This window comes from Bos taurus, chromosome 14, assembly GCF_002263795.3.
Source record: "Bos taurus isolate L1 Dominette 01449 registration number 42190680 breed Hereford chromosome 14, ARS-UCD2.0, whole genome shotgun sequence".
Classification (NCBI taxonomy): domain Eukaryota; kingdom Metazoa; phylum Chordata; class Mammalia; order Artiodactyla; family Bovidae; genus Bos; species Bos taurus.
This window is the reverse complement of record NC_037341.1, coordinates 8,706,959-8,718,539: the sequence shown is the minus strand read 5'-3', so window position 1 is coordinate 8,718,539 and position 11,581 is coordinate 8,706,959.

Genomic DNA, 11,581 nt, shown 5'->3' with positions numbered 1-11,581 from the left:
GGGGCCTGGTCCCTGACAGCTTCCATTAAGACTGACACATAAGAAAAATTCACTTCTGGCTGGTTTAGGCCACTGCATGTGAAACTCTGTGACAGCCACCAAGCCTACACCCCACCTGGTATTGCCGTGTGAAGCCAGGTGAGCACGACCACGTTGTTTGTAACTGAGTGACCTTGGAGAAGGTCCATAGCCCCCAGTGCCTCAATTCCCTCATGTGGAAGCCAGGCACACACCAGGGCACACACCTACACCTTGGGGTTGTCATGGGGATAAATGAGACCATGTGTGCACACTGATTATCCCAGTGCTTGACACACACTCACTAAGAGATCAATGCATCTGAGTGAGCAGCGTTATTACAAGTCGGCTGCAACTGCGGCCTTCCACGTACCTGCCCTGTGTCTGGCTGGAGTGCTGCTTCTGCTCCTGAAATAGATGCTACGATGATCTCATCCTCCTGTGTTTATAGAATTTGCTGCACGCACTCATGTGTTTCTCTCCAGGCCCTCCTACTGATGTCATCCTGGCCCCCCTCCCTTTGCCTGTGCAGAGCCTGGGATGGCTCATCCCGCTCCCAGCGGGAGAGCAGAGAGGAAGGTCACACCACTGTCACCAGAACAGCTTTGAAAGGGCTGGTGGGTCTGCAGGGTGTTCACTTGACCCAGCGTGTAGGCAGGGTGGTCCAGGGGAGGAGACGTTTTGGACTGAGCATCCCCCATGGTCAAGAATACTCGCGGGCGCCGTGCACCTCCCCTGATCCTCGTTCTTCCAGCTGGGATCGGCGCTCTTGATACAATGGCACAGATGTTAAAACCAAGGATGAGAGAGATGACATGATGGGCCTAAGGTCACACAGCTGGACAGTGAAAGGCCATGAGCCTGGTGAAGGATGCTAAAAATGTTCTCTAACTTTACTCAGCTTGCCATCTGAGGAGGAGAGAACACCAGCATGCAAATCGGTTTATTTGGGCTTTGGAGGCAACACCCTGCTAGATATTTTTGCACTTTGCCACTTGCTTTTTCTGCTCTCGGTTCACTATCACCATGACTCCCACTTCCTACCTCCTGGGTCATCTACTTGCCCGCCCTCACCCCACCCCAAGTTACATTTTACTCTCAGGTTATACTTACGTTTAAAGAAAAGAGAATCCTGATTTCAGGGGTGGATATTTTCTTAAATAAATAAAAATGGAATCTTGCATAAATGACGTGTCTGTGCTCAGGGCCTCTTAGGGACAGGGCTGGGGGCCTGTGGTTCACAAGCCATTCTGCTGGGACCTGGGGGAGGTTGAAGGCCAACAGCAGGTAGAAATAAAAAACCAGGGTTCAGAGACGTCACGCAGGCAGGGTGCTGTGCTCCTAGCCCTCGCTTCTACCCTTGGAGCTTGACTATGCTCTGTTTCAAACCTTGGGATTTTGCTTAAGACTTTATCTTGACTCATACTGTATCACTTATATGTGGAATATAGAAAAATGATATGAATGAACACATTTGCAAAACAGAAATAGACTCACAGACATAGAAAACAAACTTATGGCTATCAAAGGGGGAAGAGCAGGGAGGGAGGGATAAATGAAGAATTTGAGATGAACAGACATGCACTACTATATGTAAGCTAGATAAACAACAAGGGCCTGCTGTATAACACAGGGAACTATATTCAACATCTTATAATAGCTTATAATGGAAAAGACTCTGAAAAAGAAAATGTGTGTGTGTATAACTAAATCACTTTTCTGTACACCTGAAACACTATACTATAATCAACTACAATTTTTTAAAGCAATAGGTAAATAAAAATTTTAACTAAATTTTTAAAACTTAAAAATTTTAAAAAGAGACTTTATCTTGTAGAAAAAGATCCTCTGTTAGCAAAAATAAACAAAAAGGTGCCAAAATCATTAGTATTAGAAAATTTACTGATCAGGGATAGGGCAATCCTTGGATTTAATCCTTGATTCTCTATGTTGAATTCTTGGGCAAATTTCCTTACCTCTCTCTTACCGATCCACAAACCTCAGTGTTCCCATTTGCAAGATGGAAAAACTGAGCTTCATTTTGGAGGATTGTGTTGAAAAGTGAGGTAAATGGTAGTGGCTATCATTATTTCATGGTCAAAAATCCGTGAACTAACTGTGTTCTCAGCCTCTCTCCCAGCAGGATGAACTCTGAAAAATGCTAAGCAATAGCAGCGACTCACAAATTACACAGGAAAGCTTCACTACAGTCAGTATTTCTCATAATACAGCCGTAGTAATAAAGTATTTGTTCATAATGCACATTTCTGAGCTCCACCCAGAACTACTAGATCGAAACTTGTGGACAGGGGCTGGGACCTCTGCATCTACATTTTAAATGAACAGCCCAGGTAATTCTTTAAAAAAAAAAAAAAAAGTTTTACTTTGTACTGGGGTATAGCCAACTAACAATGATGTGATAATTTCAGGTGAACAGTGAAGGGACTTAGCCATGCATATACATGGATCCATTCTCCCCTCAACCACAAAATTCTCATACACATGGAAGTAAAAAAAGTCCTGACTTAAGTGATAAAAACTGATGGTGTCTGTACAACCCATGAATGGCTCAGATGAAGAATACTGACATCACCAAAGGCTGTCAAGGAAGCAGAGCAACAGGAACTGTCAGACACATCTGGGAGGCAGGCGAGAGTTTAAAACAGTACAATTATTTCAGAAAACTGGGAGTATCTGAAAAAGATAAATGTGCAATTTTTCTATGAACCAGCAATTCCTCCCCTAGGTGTACTCAAGAGAAGTGATGCATACGGCCACAAAAAAAGAACATTCAAAAAATGCTCATGGTGGCTTTATTCATAACAACGCCAAACTGTGAATAACTCAAATGCTCATCAATGAGCAAATGGATAAATAAATTAAAGTCTGTTCTTACTGTCAGGAAATATTTTCCTAGACTTGGAAAAGAGCCAAAGAGAACCCTGGATAACCTTCTAGCTCAGTGCTGCGTGTAGTCCAGAGGCTTTCTGAGTGTATAGGGAATATATTAATAACTTTTTTCTATTAACTCTGTGACTTTACAACTCTGAAAGGGTAGTGATTATGGAAAACAGATGACGATACAAATGCTTCCTGTTCATAGGAATTAAAATGATTCCTGTTCACAGCAATACCAACAAAGTCTATCTGGTATTGAATATAAATGTCAAAAAATCAAATGCTCATTGGAACGTGTTTTTAATGTTGTACTGATTCACTCATTAATTCATGAGTTGAATGAATAAATGGCAAATTTACATTTGTGTAAGAGTTAAGATTTTAATCTTGGAAATTGATCATCCAGATGTAGAGTTGGCCATTACACAGTGATGTAAAAGAGCAAACATCAGATATGCATTAAACACAGGAGAATCCCACATGTTTGGGTGCATTAGAAGAATCAAATGCAAAAGACCATACACGGTACAAATCCACTGATACAGGGAACACTGATGGGCAAAATTAATGGATGGTTTCAGAGGTCAGAATAGTGTTTACCTCTGGTGGGTGGGCTTCCCTGGGCCAAGAATCCACCTGCCAATGCAGGAGATGTGGGTTCAATCCCTGGGTCGGGAAGATCCCCTGGAGAAGCAAATGTCAACTGACTCCAGTATTCTTGCCTGGGAAAATCCCATGGACAGAGGAGCCTGGCGGGCTACAGTCCATGGGGTCACAAAGAGTAGAACACAACTTAGCAACTAAATAACAACAACTGGTGGGTGGATGTAAGGTCAGGGGAAGAGGATGAGGGGACCTCCGAGGTGATGAAAATGTCTACATCTTGACCTTAGCAGTGGTCACACAGGGGTATCCGTCTATAAAAATCAAGATGGACATTAATGGTGTGCTCACATTTCTGTATGAAAGTGACACCTAATTTTTTTAAATACCAAACTTTGAAAAGAAATTAAGGGTGCTTCTTTATCTTCTCAGCCATGGTGTTGGCCTGAAACACTATGATAACTGAACTGCCTCCAACCCCTACCCAGGAGATGCTTCCCGTGGGAGGTGAGGGAGCTGGACACCCCCATTGCCTGCTGAGGAGCAGCTCCCTGACCCAAGCCTCCTCCTCCAGAGCCACGGCCAGTAAGTGACACACTTTGTCCCCGCAACAGTCATTTCATAAAAGTGTCTGAGGCAGAAACAACCCCAGGTCCAGACAGCTGGGAGCAGATAGATGCTACTCATTTTCAATCTCAGCAAAATGTATTTTAAGGAAGCCCTCAAGAGCTTTTCAAGGAAAGTCTGTCAAAAATTATCACAAGCAACCATCTCTGAAGTGGCCATATCAGCAACATCTTTTACACGAAATCAAATCAAAACAAAATTTCTGCCTAGAAAGAAAATTTAAAGAAAGTCTTAAAAGACCCTCTCATTTGCAGGCATCTGTTGTCCTTGACTCGCCCTGGGTCACCCCACTAAGGGGTGGTCCAGACTTTGTTAATGATTAGAGACCTCCTAACTTCTCAGTATTTAAAACCAGAACTTGCTGGGACTCATTCGGCTTCAATCCACTGACTCCTTGCAACAGCCCAGTGAAGTGGACACTAGTGGAATCTGTGCTGTGCTCAGTGGGGTCTGACCCTTTGCCACATGGACTGTAGCCCACCGCTTCTCTGTCCATGCAATTTTCCAGGCAAGAACATGCCATTCCCTCCTCCAAGGGATCTGCCTGACCCAGGGATTGAACCCTCGTCTCTTGAGTCTCCTGCATTGGCAGGCAGATTCTTTACCACTGCACCACCTGGGGAGCCCCCTGGAAAGATACTATTGTTACCACCAACTTGCAGAAGCAGATTTAGAGATTAACCAACTTGCCCCAAACCACGCAGTGGTTGAGGGTCAGAGCCAAGGTTCACATCCAGCTTGATCCATGGAGGGCCAGACATGACCGCTCCACTGGACTCCCCTTCCAGGGCAAGCTCATTCCACTCTAGGACCATCTGAATATTTAGAAAAAGTGGTTTTTATAATGGGCTTCCCTGGTGACTCAGATGGTAAAGAATCTGCAATCTGCCGTTTACTGTTCTCACCTCTACCAAGTTATTCTGTCTCCACTCTTTGGAGCCACACAGAACTATTTACTCTTCTCTTCCATGTGAGAATCCTTCAGATATTTGAAAGTAGGTCCCTTTTCCACAGTGAGCATGGATAGCATACCACCTGATGGGAACTAACCACCTGGATTTGTCAGGGACAGAGGGGATCCTGGGAGGCAGGAATCTTGATGCTAAAACAAGGCAATGCAGGTACACTGGTGTGAACACCCTACTTCCCAGCGTTGCTAATAGTGCTCTCTCTCTCTTTTTTTTTTAAAAATTTCTTTCTTTATTTGACTGCATCATGTCTTCGTTGCGGCATGCAGGGTCTTCATTGCATCACATACAGAATCTTTCCTTGCGACGTGCAGGCTCTCTAGATGTGGTGTGCACGATCCAAAGTGCACGAGCTCAGTCATTGTAGGATCTTTGTTCCCCAACCAGGGATTGAACCTGCATCCCCTGCATTGCAGGGTGGGTTCTCAACCACTGGACCACCAGCAAAGTCCCTAACACTGCTCTCTGATGCATAGATTGTTTTTGTTCTTTTATTTTTTTCTCTACAAGGCTTGTTCTACACAACAACTGTATCAATCAAAACTCTTGTGGCAAGTACAGAAACTGTACCTCAACTGTCTTAAGCAGAGAATGCTTTATGGATTAAGGCTGCCAAGTTCAGGAGTCCTGGGTTCATAATGCTGCCAAGTTCAGGGGTCCTGGGTTCATAAGGCTGCCAAGTTCAGGGGTCCCGGTCCAGCTGCGCCCAGGGCTCACAAGGAGTTAACAAGCACTGGCTCCTCCTTCCTCTCACCTCAGCTCTTTTCCGAGATGACTTTCATTTGAGCTTGGCCAGGCTTCTATTCCCCCCAGCCTGGTGACCCCCGCAGAGGTCATCCCACACCCCCTCAACACACTGAGTCCCAATAAAGCTGGAAGACTGAATTCTGTTGGACTGGCTTAGCTCACATCCCTGTGACCAGGGTAAAGACGACTATATTGGCTGAACAGGCCTGGACCTTGTGACTCCCAGTGAGCTATGGGATAGGTAGGGGGCAATGGCTCCTAACCCACTTGAATGGAACGAGAGGTGTTTCCTAAAAGGGAATCCTGGTGCTATTTCTGGAGAGAAGAGGGTGCCTGCTGGTCAGGAGGTGACAGTGGCTGACCGCAGTGCCTCGGCTCCTCTGGCCCCTTCCACCTATTAGAGACTTTAACGAAAGTGCAGCCTACAAGCCTTTCATGGGCATCTCAGGCCCATCTCTGCTATCCTATCTCCCCTCCTCTATTCCTGCCAAACTCTAGACCTGCTGCTGCCCAGACATGGCCCACCTTCTCTCCCCTTCTTTATTATTCTCTCTACCACTCCAGGCTTCCTGGAGAAAATCTCCATGTTTACAAGGCCACTCCCCTCAAGACATGTGTGTCCACCAAACCCCAGGCTCAGCAGACAAAGGCCCTCTTTGTCGAGCCCTGTCTTCTTAGACATGCTTTTAAAAAAAAATCTTAAATCAGTTTGGGTTTAATAGGATGTACTTACACGTGATTGAGTTCAGTTCAGTTCAGTCACTCAGCTGTGTCTGACTCTTTGTGACCCCACGGACTGCAGCATGCCAGGCTTCCTTGTCCATCACCAACTCCCGGAGCTTGCTCAAACTCATGTCCATTGAGTCGGTGGTGCCATCCAACCATCTCATCCTCTGTTGTCCCCTTCTCCTGCCTTCAATCTTTCCCAGCATCAGGGTCTTTTCCAGTGAGTCAGTTCTTCACATCATGTGACCAAAGTATTGGAGTTTCAGAATCAGTCCTTCCAATGAATATTCAGGATTGATTTCTTTCAGCATTGACTTGTTTGATCTCCTTGCAGTCCAAGGGACTCTCAAGAATCTTCTCCAACACCACAGTTCAAAAGCATCAAAATCCCTGGAAAAGGGAATGGCAAACCACTTCAGTATTCTTGCTTTGAGAACCCCATGAACAGTATGAAAAGGCAAAAAGATACAACATGATTGACTAGAACAGCTATAAAAACATTTGAAAAATACCCCCTAAATTGTATCCTATCCTGATTTAAAAAAGGATTCAACATTTGGTTTCAAGACAACTTGATATATATCCAGTTATCAATCATTCATTTTCTTTATGCTTCAGTTCAGTTCAGTTCAGTTCAGTCACTCAGTTGTGTCCGACTCTTTGCAACCCCATGAATCGCAGCATGCCAGGCCACCCTGTCCATCACCAACTCCTGGAGTTACTCAAACTCACGTCCATCGAGTCGGTGATGCCATCCAGCCATCTCATCCTCTGTCGTCCCCTTTTCCTCCTGCCCCCAATCCTTCCCAGCATCAGAGTCTTTTCCAATGAGTCAACTCTTCGCATGACGTGGCCAAAGTACTAGAGTTTCAGCTTCAGCATCATTCCTTCCAAAGAACACCCAGGGCTGATCTGCTTCAGAATGGACTGGTTGGATCTCCTTGCAGTCCAAGGGACTCTCAAGAGTCTTCTCCAACACCACAGTTCAAAAGCATCAATTCTTCGGTGCTCAGCTTTCTTCACAGTCCAACTCTCACATCCATACATGACCACAGGAAAAACCATAGCCTTGACTAGATGGACCTTTGTTGGCAAAGTAATGTCTCTGCTTTTCAATATGCTATCTAGGTTGGTCATAACTTTCCTTCCAAAGAGTAAGCGTCTTTTAATTTCATGGCTGCAATCACCATCTGCAGTGATTTTGGAGCTTACTAACCTCAAAATAATTTTCTTCCTAAACTTTTATTTTATATTGGAGCATAGTTGATTTACAATGTTGTGTTAGTTTCAGGTGTACAGTAAAGTGATTCAGTCTTTTATATATATATATAAATACACACACATATATACATCTATGTATATCTATATACATATATCTATTCTTTTTCAAATTCTTTTCCCCTTTAGGTTATTACAGAATATTGAGCAGAGTTCCCTGTGCTCTACAGCAGGTCTTTGTTGGTTATCTGCTGTAAATATGATAGTGTATGTACATCAATTCTTAGACACACTTTAATGAGGGCAGCAGAGACCCTAAGAAACCCATCGATTACATATTTGTCTCCATATCAGACTGTAAATCTTTGAATATTGGCATCTACGTCACTTTCGCCTTTCTTTTCTTCTCCTCCCTCTCATCCTTCACAATGTGCTCAGCACTTGCAGAGTGAAGAAAGGTTGTCTATTTGTGGCAGAGATTATTGTGTTTACCTAGTTCACATCCTCCTCTTCACGCTCAGCTGTAAAACCTCAATTTCATTCAATGCAGCCAGCACCCAGCTCACAATCCATCTTTCTCAGTGTCCTCTGCGGCGGGTGGGGCCCTTCTTTCATGCTCCTGATGACACCGGCTCTTCCCCTGCCCTTGCGGGCCTGGGGCTGGGCACAGCTCCCTACTGTCACCAGCACTTGAGTGACATCCCTCTCCCTGTAATTGGACCCTAGATTAAATTATCTTCAAAATCCCATCAGTGTGCTTCTGTTTCCTACTGGGACCCTATGTCTAAATTTTCTTTGTTCATCTCCTGCTGTTGTTTTATTATTTTTTGTTTGAACTTTTACATTTTAAATTCATATTCTTATCAAGTCATTCTATAGCATGAAACCCTGATGACACATTCCCTTCCCTTTTCTGCGTTATGTTTTCTCATAGGCCGAGATCTTTGATTCTGCATGTTGTGTTCATTTCGTGAGTGTATTTTTTTCTTCTATATTGTTTTTGCTTAGTCATTGTGACAGAGAAGGCAATGGCACCCCACTCCAGTACTCTTGCCTGGAAAATCCCGTGGATGGAGGAGCCTGGTAGGCTGCAGTCCATGAGGTCTCTAGGAGTCGGACACAACTGAGCGATTGGAGAAGGAAATGGCAACCCACTCCAGTATTCTTGCCTGGAGAATCCCAGGGATGGCGGAGCCTGGTGGGCTGCCGTCTATGGGGTCGAACAGAGTCGGACACAACTGAAGCGACTTAGCAGCAGCAGCAGTCATTGTGAGGCAGGCGGTAGATGGGGCCCATCAGGGTGAAATGATTGGAGATTCATTCGCTGTGAACCAAAACTCCAAGATGAGACTAGCAGGACGATTAAGGAAGGGGGCTGGGCCCTGCCCAGACCACAGACTTCTCATTCCTGAAGTCAGGAGACTTCCCCGACCCCACATGCACAAAAAAGCTCCCTGGAGGTCAAAGGGGAGTGACGCTAACTGATGCCAGGCTACCCATAGGCCTTTGCGGTAGAATCCATCTTGGCTAAGAGATGCATGCGTGCGCACACATCAGAGGATCCTGAGATATACCAAACATGGGCTGTGAACCAGGCAATTCGAAAGGATTGACCAAAGGGAACAGGGAAGAAATGTCCCATAAAAGTAATTCAAACTGCCATGAGGGCGAGACTCAGTGACTCTGTCTCTCCCCAAGTCCCCCCGTGTGTATTTCCACTGTACTCTTTTTCCTCTTAATAAATACTCTACTTGCTTTATTACTCTCTGTCTTTCTGGAAATTCTTTTCTGCAAAGCCAAAGGGCCAGGGCCCTTGTCACTGACCGCTGGTCTAGTGGCTAAGACCTGGTGCTCTCACAGCCTCGACTCAGCCCCAGTCTGTGGCTGGGAACCGAAGCCCCGCTCCAAGCTGTTGCAGGCCAAGTCCACACGAGATCAGCTGTGTCATTTATTTGCATCGGGTCCCTGCCTAGGTAGCTCCAGGCAGTTCTATTGGCTCCAATCCTATGGGGCTGATTCATTGAGTCTCTTCTCACTGTATCTGAATCCAGTTAATTTGTCTTGTAAGGTGCAGTGTGAATAAGGAAGGGGTGTTTGTATTCTCTCTCTGTTTTCAAATGTGGAATGAAAATATCTCCTGCCACACCAATAAACAAGAAATCACAGCCATCTGCAATTTCTGGCCTCCAAATGTGAAGACTCCCAAAACTGAGATCCAGTGGATGTTACCACCCACCAACCCCATGGTGATTACTGAGGTGCAGGAAGAATGCAGGAAGCAGCCACCTGCCACTCCTTAAGGTGGACAAGGAAAGAGGATTGGCCCCAGAGAGCTGAGGTGCATGTGAAAGGGATGAATGCAGTGAGCCCCAGGCTTGCAGCTTCCCATACACAGAATGCTAAATTCCTTAACCTGTTACCTGCTCTTTGATGTTCAGACTGCCTGCTCCTTTTGTTGCAAACTTATATACAGCCTGACTTCCCTCCCTGTCTCCTTGGAGCAATTTTCTCGGAGCTACTGAGATGCTGTCTCCCCGGCTCGAAGTCCTAAATATTCCCACCAAATAAAATAACTCTCTACTTTAAGGTTGTGACTATATTTTTTAGTCAACACAAACATGCTTCCATGTTTTTTAGGCTGCCAGCGTTCCTTGGCCATATGGCTCCAATCTGTTCCAACCTCTGCCTTCCAATGTCACCTTCTCCTTCTCTGACTTCTTCTGATAAGCATTCTTGTCCTTACACTGAAGGCCCACCCCAGTTATTCAGGGTTATCTCCCTATATCGAGATGCTTAACTTAATCTCACCCACAGAGCCCCTCTTGCTATAGAAGGTGACATCCACATATTCCAAGCATCAGGTCATGGTCATCTTTGCAAGCGGATTTCCCCTGGTGGCTCAGCAGTTAAAAAAAAAAAAAAAAAAATCTGCCTGCAATGCAGGAGACCAGGGTTCTATCCCTGGGTCAGGAAGATACCCTGGAGGAGGGCATGGCATCGCACTCCAGTATTCTTGCCTGGTGAATCCCATGGACAGAGGGGCCTGGTGGGTTACAGCCCATAGAGTTCCAAAGAGTCGGACACGACTGAGCAAGCATGTACACACATCTTTGCAAGCAGTGGTCCGTCTATCGCAGTCACTTTACTGGATGGTGGGGGGAAATCTAAACAGGAAAAGGACAGGGGAAGCCCATGGAATCTTCAGGGTTCTTGATGGATACTTGCCAGTGTGGCCTGACTTCCTAGGGGTCCCCAGCAAAGTCAGGAGCGTGTCCCATTCTGCTCTGGTGATACACTGAGCTACAGAGGACCAGCCTAGACTGTCAGTTTTGGGCTTTGACAAATGAATTAATAAATAAATCCAAGAATGAGTGAGTGAGTAAAAGAATACCTGAATAAGTGAACAATGGGGAAAGCACAGGACAATAAAAGATGACTTGCCACCAACTTTAGCATATTCCATGCTGGTCCTCTATCCCCTACAAGGACAAGTTTTCCCATCCTGGAGGCTTGAAGGATCAGTGAAACCACAACTGTCCTCGATCCCGCTATCTCACTGACCTCCACAACTCCTAAGGGAGGTTTGACCATCTTCATTTACAAGTGAATGGATGCCCAGTACCCAGAGCCACTGAGACAGACTTGGGATTCAAAGCCTGCTCTCGGTTGAGAGTCAGGGAGGCTTACCTTGCAGAGGGGAAGGCAGAGCTCTGAGAAGGGAAGCACTCCCGGCTGCACAGCGCCAGTTGTGTGTGGTCACTGTGGTCAACATTTCT